This window comes from Triticum urartu, chromosome 7A (assembly GCF_056163025.1).
Source record: "Triticum urartu cultivar PI428250 chromosome 7A, HENAU_Tu73, whole genome shotgun sequence".
Lineage (NCBI taxonomy): Eukaryota > Viridiplantae > Streptophyta > Magnoliopsida > Poales > Poaceae > Triticum > Triticum urartu.
Window position 1 is genome coordinate 441348676 of NC_141879.1, and position 13512 is coordinate 441362187.

Genomic DNA, 13512 nt, shown 5'->3' on the forward strand with positions numbered 1-13512 from the left:
GTCATCAGTGCTTTCTAAAACGACAAACCAAATTTGCAGTAGTTTTTGGTAAATTTTAAAAAATAGACCATTTTTTTTTGAATCCTAGCCACAATACTGGTAGTTTTATGTTGTATACTCAGGTAGGGATCGGATGTGCATGTGTGTCGGCTGGGTTTTGTTGGGGGCAGCGGGTAGAAGAACGTTCGTTGCTGCCGGCGCACACAACTTGTCTGATGAAATGTGTGAAACGAGGAGAGCAATTTTGAGGGGTGTGGTTGCGTGCACAGAGTTTCTTTAGACAAACTCTATTTTTCACGAATACGCAAAGCTTGTGTGCGTCGGCAGGTAGGGGAGAAACAACATTCACTTACAAGAGAAAAAGGGAGGGCACCACATAAGGGGTGGGAAGAGCAGAGAGGGATACTGCAACACATCACAACACTTTGATAGCTCGAACTCCAGCCAAGAAGGCGAAGAGACAAGGTACAAGGCATCTAGACCGCGCCACGACCAACGCCAAGATCTTCTGTCGCACGACCACGACTCTATCACAGACTGAATCAACATACCTCCCACCTCAAGCACCTAGAGGATCGACAAGTGGGTTGCAGGACTTAGTCAGACTGGTGAGAGAAGCCATGGAGGAAGCACCACCGTCCATTGCACCCTAGAAGCCCACACTTGAAGAGCAACTCTAAGCCAACATAACTTCCAAAATATCCAATTCAACACTGAGCACAATGCGAGCAATCAAGACAACGCCTTCATGACGGGGACGACATCGAGATGCCGCCGCCATCTGGTTTGGTGAACCTGAACTAGGGTTTCCCCATTACTCAAAAGGGGCACGAAGAGAGGACCATTGTGACACCTTCAAGAAGGGGGCGACATTCATGGGATTTCACCTCGGTCTACGACCGAACAATCCCAATGGCAACCAGATCAATAAACGAAGATGTGGAACACTATCTCAAGCCGGAGCTACACCCGCGGGGAAGAGAGAAGCACTAGTCACAAGGAAGGTGACATTAGGGCATCTACAATGGGAGACGCTTATCTAGACGCTTAAGCAGAAAAAACAAATACCTAAAATAAATAAAAAACACTAAGCTCTATCCATTCCAATGCAAGGCGCTAACCACCGTGCTAAACAGCCGGATTGGAAAGAGCGCTTCGCTCAGCTCGTGGAGGAAAAGGGCCTAGCTGAAAGTGCAACTATCCCTAGGTGGTTTTGGTAATTCATAACAACATATAGCTCATTGAGCTAATACTATTCCAAGATGATTATTTCAGGAAAGCTCAATGATTGGCATGGCATGGATGTGAAAATGGAACCCTCAAAATGCTAAGGACAAAGGATTGGCTCAAGCTCAAAAGCTCAAGACTCTTCATTTTATATTTTAGTGATCCAAGATCACATTGAGTCTTTAGGAAAAGCCAATACTATCAAGGAGGGATGAGGTGTTGCTTAATGAGCCTCTTGCTTCATGTGCTTAGTGATATGCTCCAAAACCCTCAACTACTTTCCCATATCCACATATGACTAAACCCTAAGCCAAACTCGGTCCTACCGATTCTTCCTATCCGGCGCCACCGAGTTTCACTTGTCATTAGCCACTGCCAAACCCTAGCAATTCGGTCCTACCGATAGGGATCTCGGTCTCACCGAGATGGGGTTGCAAACTCTCTGTTTCCCTTTCGTAACTTTTCGGTCCCACCGAAAGAGCGAATCGGTCCCACCGAGATTGCAATGTAAACTCAGTGTTTCCCCTTTGTAACTTTTCGGTCTCACCGAGTTCCACTCGGTCTCACCGAAAGAGCAAATCGGTCCCACCGAGTTTGCTTGACCAACTCTCTGGTTAGCTAATTACCAAATTCGGTCTCACCGAGTTTGTGTAATCGGTCTCACCGAGATTACGTTATGCCCAAACCCTAACCGTATCAGTCCTACCGAGTTGCATATCAGTCCCACCGAAAATCACTAACCGTCACTAGGTTTACATTTTCGGCCCGACCGAGCTTATTGATTCGGTCCCACCGAGATTGGAAAACTGTGTAACGGTTGGATTTTGTGTGGAGGCTATATATACCGCTCCACCTTCTTCTCATTCAAAAGAGAGAGCCATCAGAACACACACACCATTCCAACTCATATGTTCTGAGAGAGAACCACCTACTCATGTGTTGAGACCAAGACATTCCATTCCTACCATATGAATCTTGATCTCTAGCCTTCCCAAGTTGCTTTCCACTCAAACCCTCTTTCCACCAAATCCAAATCCTATGAGAGAGAGTTGAGTGTTGGGGAGACTATCATTTGAAGCACAAGAGCAAGGAGTTCATTACCTACACACCATTTGTTACTTCTTGGAGAGTGGTGTCTCCTAGATTGGCTAGGTGTCACTTGGGAGCCTCCGACAAGATTGTGGAGTTGAACCAAGGAGTTTGTAAGGGCAAGGAGATCGCCTACTTCGTGAAGATCTATCGCTAGTGAGGCAAGTCCTGTGTGGGCGTTGGCCATGGTGGGATAGGCAAGGTTGCTTCTTCGTGGACCCTTTGTGGGTGGTTGCTTCTTCGTGGACCCTTCGTGGGTGGAGCCCTGTGTGGACTCGCGCAACCGTTACCCTTGGGTGGAGCCCTGTGTGGACTCGCGCAACCGTTACCCTTCGTGGGTTGAAGTCTCCACCAACGTGGATGTAGGATAGCACCACCTATCCGAACCACGGGAAAAACATCCGTGTCTCCAATAGCGTTTGATTTCTCCAAACCCTTCCCTTTACATTCTTGCAAGTTGCATGCTTTACTTTCCGCTGCCTATATACTCTTTGCATGCTTGCTTGAATTATGTGATGATTGCTTGACTTGTCCTAAATTAGCTAAAATCTGCCAAGAACTAAAATTGGGAAAAGGTTAAGTTTTTATTTGGTCAAGTAGTCTAATCACCCCCCCTCTAGACATACTTTCGATCCTACAAGTGGTATCAGAGCTTTGGTCTCCATTTGCTTGATCTCCATAGCTTTTGGTGGTCATAGCCTTGGTTTCACAACCTAGGAGAGTATGGCGTCTAGCGAGGGAAATTATCACCGTAGAGGTCCTTACTTTGATGGTACTAATTTTGCTAGTTGGAAGCATAAAATGAAAATGCATATTCTTGGACATAACCCTGTCGTTTGGGCTATTGTGTGTGTCGGTTTGCAAGGTGACTTCTTTGATGGGAGAGAACCGAACCGTGAAGCTACCGCGGATGAGTTGAAGATGTTGCAATACAATGCTCAAGCTTGTGATATTCTCTTCAACGGATTGTGCCCCGAAGAATTCAACAAAATCAGCCGTCTTGAGAATGCAAAGGAAATTTGGGACACTTTGATTGATATGCACGAAGGTACCGACTCCGTCCAGGAATCCAAGTTGGATGTGCTTCAAAGCCAACTTGACAAGTTCAAGATGAAGGATGGTGAAGGTGTCGCCGAAATGTACTCTAGGCTTGCTCTCATCACAAATGAGATTGCTGGCTTAGGAAGTGAAGAGATGACCGATAAATTCATCATCAAGAAGATTCTAAGAGCCTTGGATGGAAAATATGATACCGTGTGCACATTGATCCAAATGATGCCCAATTACAAAGATCTCAAGCCAACGGAAGTGATTGGAAGAATTGTTGCTCATGAGATGTCACTTAAGGATAAAGAGGAACTTCACAACAAATCAAGTGGTGCCTATAAAGCCTCATGTGAAGCCCCTACATCATCAAGTGAGAAACAAGACTTCAATGAAGAATTGAGCTTAATGGTGAAGAACTTCAACAAGTTCTACAAGAGTAGAAGCAAAGATAGAAGCTTCAAGTCAAGGTCCTACAATGACAAAAGATCTTCTAGTTGAGAGCGAAACTGCTAAAATTGTGGAAGACCCGGACACTATTCCAATGAGTGTACGGCTCCCTACAAAAGAAGAGAAGATTCTCCAAAAAGAAGAAGCAAAGAATCACCACCAAGAGAGAGAAGGACCAGAGATGATCGTTATGAACGAAGATACTCACGGAGAAGCAAGGATTCAGAAAGGAAGGAAAAATCATCAAGGAGCTACACAAGACGAAGACATCAAGCTCATGTTGGTGAATGGGTATCCGGCTCCGACTCCGACAGCCACTCCGAGAGAAGTTATTACTCCGGCTCCGAAGATACTCAAGATGAAGGTGTTGCCGGTCTAGCACTTGTGTCAACCAACTCCTACGACATATTTGACTCACCAAATGAGGGAATTGGAAGATGCTTCATGGCTAAAGGTCCTAAGGTAACACACCCCGAGTATGTTGATTTCAATAGTGATGAAGATGACTTGTTAGGTGATGATTTGCTTGTTGACAACTCTAGTGATGAATACTATGATGAAAGACAAATTAATCATGCTAATCAAGATAAAACGAATGACAATGATAAGGAGAAGATTGAGTCTCTAACTAAAGAACTAAAAACTCTTAAGTTAGCTCATGACACTATCTTCGAAGATCATCGAGAACTTTTAAGAGCTCATGAGAAATTACGCTTTGAAAAGCTCAATCTTGAGCAAGAGCATGAGTTCTTAAAAGCAATCAATGATGATCTCCGCAAGAAAAGTTCTTCTTACATTGCCAAGCGTTTACTCTTATCCACTTACATGCCTCAAGTCAAGTCTAACAAGAAAGATTCTTCCTCTAGTAGTAACAATGATCATGCTAAATCCAATATTATTGCTTCTAGTAGTTCTCTTGATTCCACTAATGATTCTCTTAGCCAAGTTACACTTGAGCAAGAAAATAGCTTATTGAAGGGAATTATAGAGAAAGGAGTGTACAAAAGCCTTGCCGGGAGTAAGCAATTCGAAGAAATTGTGCGCAAGCAAGGAATGCACCGGAAGAATCAAGGTGTTGGTTTTGAATGAAAGTTCAATGCCAATGGAGTTGAGTGGGAAGAATATCAATACCCCAAGACAAAGTTTGTCCCTCAACAAGAGAAGTATACTTCTTTCAAGGGGACACAAGCTCAAGATGATCTTCCACTACAAGACTACAAGCAAAAAGGCAAGGACAAGCTTCAAGAGGAAATTGATGCATTTGAAGAAGCTCCAAAGACCTTAGTCAAGTGGATTCCCAAGACTACTTCAAGTTCCACTTCATCAAGTACGACTACAACTCCAAGGATTCCCATCAAGATGATGTGGATCCAAAAGAAGAAGAACTAGAGAGTTCTTGAGGGTGACTCCGCCAACATACTTCACTCTTATCATTTTGGCAAGAACAAGTGCAATCATCTTCCACATCTTGCACTAGTTCAAGGAGTCACAAACCCTCTTGTTGGTAAGACAAGGGACAACGTAACCTAAAAGTTTTCATGGACATCATCTTTTGTGTGCATCACTCTATGTCTATGGATATCCTTGCTTGTTCCTTGTGGGACTAACCCATGTAGGTATTGAAAGTGCAATTCACTCAAATGGATAGCTCCAAGAGATCTACATCAACATTGAGCATCCACATCTTCAATATCTACATGAAGTCATCATCGACAAAACCCAAGGTTAGTTCATCCCTCTTAGGGGGGATATCACATCTAGGGGGAGATTTACTCTAAGACTTGAGCTAAAGCAACTCTAAAAATGTGAACAAAAAAATGCTTTATGTAAAAGTGGTAACCCCACTTGAGCTTAAACGATGAGTATGACCTATGATCAAGTGTTCTCACTTGACTCCTAAGTCAATATACTCATATATAGATGACCTAGTCATCGCAAATTGCTTGATAGATGCTAGAATTGGTTGTGCATGCCTTGCCACATATTTCATTTGCCATCTTATTGTGTGAGCATGCTGGTTGCATAATTTACTCATTCGAGGACATCCACTTGTTGTTTTGATTGTTTGGTTTTATCTTCTTTTGCCAAGTGGATGGACAAGAATGCCTAAGAACCTCCTCTAGCTATCTATGCTCTTCTCGTCTCAAACTCTATTCATGCTGCATCACAAAATTTGATCAAGTCAGATTCGAACCACTCTGTGTGAGGAGCGCTCGGAGTCCCCGATTCGTCATAGACTTAAACTTCCAAAACCTCTTTATGATTCTCGGTCTGACCGATACTCTACTTTCGGTCCTACCGAGATCATTAAGTTGATCTAGGTTTTCGATCTCGGTGCAACCGATTTGAACCTTTCGGTCACACCGAGTTTCAGTAACTGCTTGCAGTTATGAATCTCGGTGCCACCGAGTTGTTCCACTCGGTCACACCGACAGGGTCGGGCTATATATAGTCACGGGCAAAATTTTGGAAATTTCTCCGAAACCCTTCGCCCGCGCGATAGCCTGCTCTGCCCTCGAGGTCTCCGGATCGTCTTCTCGCCGCCAGCAGCCTCCAGTCGCTGGTCTCCATCGCCGTCAACGGGAATTCTGCCCCGCCGTTGCCGCCGTAGCAAGTCCCCGCCGAACTAGGGTATGGACTTGATCTTTGTGCTATTCCTCAATCTGATTCCTAGCACATTGTGATCATATTGATTCTAGCCACGTTTGATCAACTTCTATCCAGTCAAAACACTCATAGATTAGGTTTGATTCGAAAATTCTAGGTTTAGGTTTCCGTCAAAACTATCTCGGACCCACCGAGTTGAAAAACTCGGTCCCACCGATTTGGCTTATGCCATTGCACAAGTGAGACTCGGTCTGACCGAGAATTACTTATCGGTGTGACCGATTTTTGAACTCAGTGAAACCCTAGCAGTCTCGGTGCCACTGAACTGTGACTCGGTCCTACCGAGTTCACTAGTTTAGGTTCCAAAAGTGCTTCGGTATCACCGAGTTTGAAAATTGGTAGATCCGAGATGATTTCAGTGGGAAACTAAAACTAAGTTTTTGGATCATTCTTTTGCAAAAATACTCTGCATTTTGTGATGCTCATCTATAATCTATTCACAGGGTCAGCAGTCAGTTTGCAGCATGTCTGATCAAAGTGATAGCCAAAATATGCCAGAGCAGCAAGTGGTGATGAGTGAGGGCACTAGTCCCTCCAGTTCATCTGATGAAGGCAGCAGGAGCACTCCTAGCAATTTGCCAAAGGCTGCCACGAGACAAAGGAAGAAGAGGACTTCAGATTCCGAAGATGAGGACTATGTGGCAGAGGAAGAGGCCACTTCCAAGAGAATTGAGCCAGCTCAAGGCACTAAGCCAGGTCTGAAAATCAAAAGGCCAGCAGGCAGGCAGCCCATGTCAAAGGCAAGAGCCTCAACTGAGAAGCCCACTCCTCAAGAGCCAGTTGCAGCTGAGGGCAAGAAAAGGAAGGAGAGGGTGAAGAAGAATGTGGCTAGAGTGCTTGGAAAAGCTTCCATCATGGAAGAAGAAGAGGAAGAAGAGGTAGCTGCACCAGCACCCAAGGCACCCAAGCTGATGGGTGATGCCATAAGGTCAGGGGCTACTGCATCTAAGCCCAAAGCTGCCTCCAAGCCAAAACCTAAGAGAAATACAAGGAGCATTCCTGCAGCTGAGAAGAACAAGGCCCAAGTGCCTGAGACTGTTGCTGAGGATGAGGAGGAGAATGTCCTGAGAAAGCTAAAGCCCAAGATCCCAGACCACAACGATGCTCATCCTGTGGCTGAGGATATGAAGCTCAGGAGAGATTCAGGGCTGAGGAAATGGAGAGAAGCAGACCCGTATGCTTCAAGGAGAAGGACTGCCGTGGACTACAGGTTTCACACCAAGGAGCAGCAGGATTTCTATGAGACTGTTTTGCTAGATAAGAAGCCAATTGTCTGTGACATGAGATGGGTTGACTGGACCTACATGAGGGAGAAGGAGGAACACTACCCAGGAGTATATGACAGCTTTCATGCTTGTGGAGTAGCTGACTTTGTTGGGCAGAAGCTCACAAAGTGGAATGAGGAGCTTATCATGCAGTTCTACTCCACAGCTCACTTTTATCCAGATGGGAGGATCACATGGATGTCTGAGGGTACAAGGTACCAATCCACAGTGACTGAGTGGGCGCAGATCATTAATGCCCCAGAGGAGCAAGATGATGACTTGGATATCTATGCCAAGAAGAAGATGGACCATAACTCCATGTCCAATATGTACAAGGAAATTCCCAATGAAGCTCTTGACACCTTCAAGTTTGGCTCTGTGCATTACCTTCTGTCAGGGCTCCCGACGATCAATTGGATACTAAGGCACACCTTATTGCCTAAGTCTGGAGATCACAAGATGATCAGAGGTCATGCTATCAACTTGCTACATGTGTTTGATGTGCCTCAGAAGTTTAAGGTGATGAGCCTCATAGTGGAAACTATCAAGAGGACCGCAGCAAATCAGAAGAGGAGCTGCGGATATGCCCCTCAAATTCAAGAGCTCATCAACTCCAAGATGGGCACGGGCATATATCTGTTGGACAAGGAACACCTGCCCATCCGTCTAGATTTCGAGGACAATCAAGTTGTCATGACTAAGAACGAGCCATCATCTGCCCAAGCATTTGCAAAGAAGGAGAAGGCGGGGAAGGAGAAAGCTGCCAAGATGCCTACCCAATAGGAGGCATCTGAATACTTCTTGAAGACTAAACAAGAGCAGCTTGGTTACTTGATTGCATCCACGCTGAGGATTGAGCAAAGTCTGGCCACCCTCACTAAGAATTAGCAGAGCCTAGAGAGAATCATGGAATAGAAGTTCTATGACTTGGATGTCAAGGTAACGGAAGTTCAGTCTGCAGTGGAGCAGCTCCAGGAGGACATGCAGGAGAGGAGAGTCAGGACTACCACTCATGCCTTTTCTAGAGTGCCACGAGGCCCGAGGTCATCTGCCGTGCCAGTTGCTGACACCAGAGCCACCACTTCAGCACCAGCTACAGCCTCAGTTCCACCAGCTCCAGCATCTACTTCAGCTCCAACTCCAGCGACTACTTCAACATCTACAGAAGCCTTCGTCCTTGGAGTGATCCGGACTCCACCACCACTAGAAGATCAAGCCTGAGCGTCGATTTAGCACTATGCATTTTCTAGGAACTTTTTGGTAACTTGTTGCCAAAGGGGGAGAAGATGTATAGATCATAGGCTTCGAGAGAGAGAGTGCTGCTTTTCTCTCTTGCTTTATTTGGTGGTTTTTCGAACTTGTTTGCTTTTGAGTGCCTGAGATACTACGTCATTATTTGTGAGACATTGATGATCATGTGTTTGATCATAAGCTACACTTAATATTTGCTTAATATTATCATCTTATCTATCTTGTGTGATCATTCACTTTTCTTGGTGATGAGTGCATGTATTTCATTCTTATCATTTTAAGCGCTCCACCAAGATGTATGTGACATGGAAGAGTAACCCATGACTCTAACTCTTTGTGCATTTGCAGTCCAAAGCAAAATTTTAAATATGCACAAATTTAGGGGGAGCTCTTACTTATCACATACTTCTCAAAGCGACGATATTTTTCATGCTTATTATCATTTGTCGAAGCTTTGATCTATATGTTGTCATCAATTACCAAAAAGGGGGAGATTGAAAGTGCAACTATCCCTAGGTGGTTTTGGTAATTCATAACAACATATAGCTCATTGAGCTAATACTATTCCAAGATGATTATTTCAGGAAAGCTCAATGATTGGCATGGCATGGATGTGAAAATGGAACCCTCAAAATGCTAAGGACAAAGGATTGGCTCAAGCTCAAAAGCTCAAGACTCTTCATTTTATATTTTAGTGATCCAAGATCACATTGAGTCTTTAGGAAAATCCAATACTATCAAGGAGGGATGAGGTGTTGCTTAATGAGCCTCTTGCTTCATGTGCTTAGTGATATGCTCCAAAACCCTCAACTACTTTCCCATATCCACATATGACTAAACCCTAAGCCAAACTCGGTCCTACCGATTCTTCCTATCCGGCGCCACCGAGTTTCACTTGTCATTAGCCACTGCCAAACCCTAGCAATTCGGTCCTACCGATAGGGATCTCGGTCTCACCGAGATGGGGTTGCAAACTCTCTGTTTCCCTTTCGTAACTTTTCGGTCCCACCGAAAGAGCGAATCGGTCCCACCGAGATTGCAATGTAAACTCAGTGTTTCCCCTTTGTAACTTTTCGGTCTCACCGAGTTCCACTCGGTCTCACCGAAAGAGCAAATCGGTCCCACCGAGTTTGCCTGACCAACTCTCTGGTTAGCTAATTACCAAATTCGGTCTCACCGAGTTTGTGTAATCGGTCTCACCGAGATTACGTTATGCCCAAACCCTAACCGTATCGGTCCTACCGAGTTGCATATCAGTCCCACCGAAAATCACTAACCGTCACTAGGTTTACATTTTCGGTCCGACCGAGCTTATTGATTCGGTCCCACCGAGATTGGAAAATTGTGTAACGGTTGGATTTTGTGTGGAGGCTATATATACCCCTCCACCTTCTTCTCATTCAAAAGAGAGAGCCATCAGAACACACACACCATTCCAACTCATATGTTCTGAGAGAGAACCACCTACTCATGTGTTGAGACCAAGACATTCCATTCCTACCATATGAATCTTGATCTCTAGCCTTCCCAAGTTGCTTTCCACTCAAACCCTCTTTCCACCAAATCCAAATCCTATGAGAGAGAGTTGAGTGTTGGGGAGACTATCATTTGAAGCACAAGAGCAAGGAGTTCATTACCTACACACCATTTGTTACTTCTTGGAGAGTGGTGTCTCCTAGATTGGCTAGGTGTCACTTGGGAGCCTCCGACAAGATTGTGGAGTTGAACCAAGGAGTTTGTAAGGGCAAGGAGATCGCCTACTTTGTGAAGATCTACCGCTAGTGAGGCAAGTCCTGTGTGGGCGTTGTCCATGGTGGGATAGGCAAGGTTGCTTCTTCGTGGACCCTTTGTGGGTGGTTGCTTCTTTGTGGACCCTTCGTGGGTGGAGCCCTGTGTGGACTCGCGCAACCGTTACCCTTGGGTGGAGCCCTGTGTGGACTCGCGCAACCGTAACCCTTCATGGGTTGAAGTCTCCATCAACGTGGATGTAGGATAGCACCACCTATCCGAACCACGGGAAAAACATCCGTGTCTCCAATAGCGTTTGATTTCTCCAAACCCTTCCCTTTACATTCTTGCAAGTTGCATGCTTTACTTTCCGCTGCCTATATACTCTTTGCATGCTTGCTTGAATTATGTGATGATTGCTTGACTTGTCCTAAATTAGCTAAAATCTGCCAAGAACTAAAATTGGGAAAAGGTTAAGTTTTTATTTGGTCAAGTAGTCTAATCACCCCCCTCTAGACATACTTTCGATCCTACACTAGCGCCGCCTCCTACCTTTGCACCTACTCTGCGCCCGATGCCAGGATTCAGCGGCGTAACTGCCCATTAGCTGGGAATTGAATCCTAGCGCCCCGCTGCTAGCGTCCGCATTGGAGATGCCCTTAGGCCTTGTATAATGGGAGGTGCTTAGAGAAGGTTCTTAGAGCATCTCTCTAAGCACCTTCCATTGTACAAGGCCTTAGGCGGCGCCGGATGCACTACCATGAGCAACAGCCACCGACACTACCAGCTGGCCAGTAGTCGCGGACCAAATCTGGGCAGTGGAGGCCTAGGTCCGCCAGGACCATCACAGCCAGCCCAAGAACAGGCGGGCATGGCCGAGTTGAGCTGCTACCACCGGGAGGATGGGGAGGTCATAGGTTGAGGAGGGAGGGCGAGTGGACCGGATAAGGCAGATCCAGGGGCGCCGCACCGGGCAAATGTTGATGACGGTGGAGAGGGGAGGGGCGAGGCATCGCGGGAGGGCGCTTCCAGGGAAGCAGCTGCCCCGGATCTGCCACCAGGGCCACCCCGTCGATCGGTAGGCCACCGAGAGACGCGTCGCCAAACCTTCGAAGCGCTAGGCTCACAACCGTGAGGTGGCGCATGCCACGGGTCGGGAGACGAGGAGAGGCCCGCTGCCACCGCCACGATCCTGGCTTTGCCTGGTGGTGGCCTCCGGTGGCAGCGAGGGGAGGAGCTGGAGTTGGGGTGCAGGTGGTGGCGCGCTCGGGGGAAGCCGCCTGTGTCACCTAGGGTAGGCGACGCAGGGCTGACTCATTTTTTGCTTCTAAATTCTTTCCACCTTGAGACAATTTTGTCAAGCTTTATTAACTCGTCCCAATATTTACATGGATGAATAAAAAGATCACCGGGATGACCTAACTAAACATGGCGATTCATCTTTAAATGTAAAGTATGCTTCGCTAAATTATGAGCCTAAAAAATTCGAACTCCTAAACTCATGGATGAAATTACAAATATTAAATAGACTACTATAGTCTATGAGTTCATATGTGATAGCTTCGTAACTGGTTTTTTTCGAGAAAATTTCCGATCTACTCATCTTCAATCATGACAGTATATTGAACGTTACAAATAATAAAATTTACATCCAGATCCGTAGATCACCTAGCGACGACTTCAAGCACTAGAGCGCTGAAAGCACGCAACCGTCATCGTCCCTCCCTCGCCGGAGTCGGACAAAACTTATTGTAGTAAATGGTTAGGAAGTCGTCATGCTAAGGCCCCATAGGACCGGCGCACAAGACAGCAACCGCCGTAATGAAGGATATCGTAGATGAGAAAATCTGAAGACAGACGAACGTAGACGAACGACAACCAGATCCACCGGACACACACCTCCACACCCCGACCGACAATGCTAGACGCACCACCAGGACAAGGCTAGACGGAGAACCTTATTTCATCTTTAAGGAGCCGTCATCGTCTTGTCTTCCTGAGCAGGACACAAAGCCTAACAAAACTCGAAAAATATATCAAAACAGAGCCCTTCCACCGGTAAAGGCCGGATGCACTGCGCCACATGGCCCTAAGGCCACCAAAGATAAGACAGATCTATGCGGCACGTGAGCAATGTCGGAGCTAGAGAGGAAACGCTGGAGGGGTGAAAGGGAAATACGACAATCTTGAGGGGGCCAAAGACTATACATTTTCTAATTAAGCACTTTCATTGTATTTTTCTTCAGAAATTTTGTCAAGGATGGGGGGGCCATGGCCCCTGTAGGAGTACATGTAGCTCTGCCAGTGCACGGGAGGGAGAGGGACCCTAATCTCCTTTTTCCCGAGGAGACGGTGGCTGCATGTTTATATGGCGCATGCTTCGTAGCTGGTCAATCTACATTCTACGATGTTGATGTCATCCACGACCACCTTACAATCAGAATTCAGAGACAACAATAACACTGTGCAAATGAAGATCGTTAGTGAGAGCTAAATAGCCAAGGTCCGAACACGTACGTGAACATAAAGGGCAAATTGCCTTGGCTATTCGAGAAGAAGAAAAAGCAGCGGCCACCATAGCACATCAGCCTACCAACACTTCTATTTCTATTGGCTTTATTGTCCCCTCCATCCCTAAAAAAAACGTCCCCTCCTCGTCGTCGCTGAGTGCGAACTCCGGAATTTAAAAAGCGGTGAAAGACCAGAATCGGGGAGTGCAGAAACAGAAGGAAACAGAGAAAGAAAGAGAGAGAGAGAGAGAGAGAGAGAGAGATCAAATCTCGGAGGAGCT